Source organism: Propithecus coquereli, unplaced genomic scaffold, assembly GCF_000956105.1.
Source record: "Propithecus coquereli isolate 6110/MARCELLA unplaced genomic scaffold, Pcoq_1.0 Scaffold14, whole genome shotgun sequence".
Classification (NCBI taxonomy): Eukaryota; Metazoa; Chordata; class Mammalia; order Primates; family Indriidae; genus Propithecus; species Propithecus coquereli.
The window spans coordinates 15,681,235-15,682,252 of record NW_012138302.1 but is presented as its reverse complement, the minus strand read 5'-3'; the positions used below and the strand labels follow the sequence as shown (position 1 = coordinate 15,682,252).

The 1,018-nt window shown below is 40.5% G+C and overlaps 1 pseudogene; it reads left to right on the top strand.

Moving 5' to 3' along the window:
• Positions 1-396: 396 nt before the first annotated feature.
• On the top strand, positions 397-777 carry LOC105806268 (annotated as a pseudogene).
• The last annotated feature ends 241 nt before the right edge of the window (positions 778-1,018 follow it).

Here is a 1,018-nt window from a genome sequence, read left to right as displayed (position 1 = left end):
AAGGAGTCTTTCCAACTCAGTCAATCGACAGTTACACCTCTGTAAGCACCTAAATTTTTCAAGTTTCCCACTATAAGAAGCTCCACCCTAACTGGAATCCAGTGGTCCTGATGGCCTGATTGTTTACTAACTAACTGCAGTTCTCTAGTTGACATAATCTCCTTTAACCACAGAAGTTCCCTAACTAGATTGACCTCTTTCTGAAGCCTTTCAGACAGGGCTTTATTGTGTAAATCAACCTGACACCTACTCTGGGTTTTGAATATCAGTTTCTTTACTTGGCAGATCACTGCTATTCAGAGGGAAGTGTGATATGGAGGCTGAACCTCTCTGAGCCTCAGCTTCCTCAGCTCTAAAATCTGTAAAATTAAAAATGTGGAACTTGAGCCCAGCAGAATGGCTCCTGCAAAGAAGTGTGGCAAGAAGAAGAAGGGCTGTTCTGCCATCAGTGAGGTGGTGACCCAAGAATACACTATCAACATTCACAAGTGCATCCATGGAATGAGCTTCAAGAAGCGTGCCCCTCGAGCACTCAAAGAAATCCAGAAATTTGCCATGAAGGAGATGGGGATCCCAGATGTGCACATTGAAATCAGTCTCAACAAAGCTGTCTGAGCGAAAGGAATAAGGAATATCCCATACTGTATCCATGTGCAGTTGTCCAGAAAACATAATGAGGATGAAGATTCACCAAACAAACTCTATACCTTGGTTACCTATGTACCTGTTACCACTTTCAAAAATCTACAGTCAACAGGGATGAGAACTAACTGCTGATTTGTCAGATACATCAAATAAAGTTATAAAACTGCAAAAAAATCTATAAAATACCCACATCATTGGGTTGTTGTGAGGCTTAAATAAGAAAATGTATTTTATAGTATCTAGGATAGTATATGGCACGTATTTCAAATTCATCTACTTTTAGTTGTCCTTCTCCACTGCCTAGTCCAAGCCATCATCTTGCCTGGATTCTCAAAGTTCCCTGTGTCCCTATTATAAATTTTGCCTCTACAAT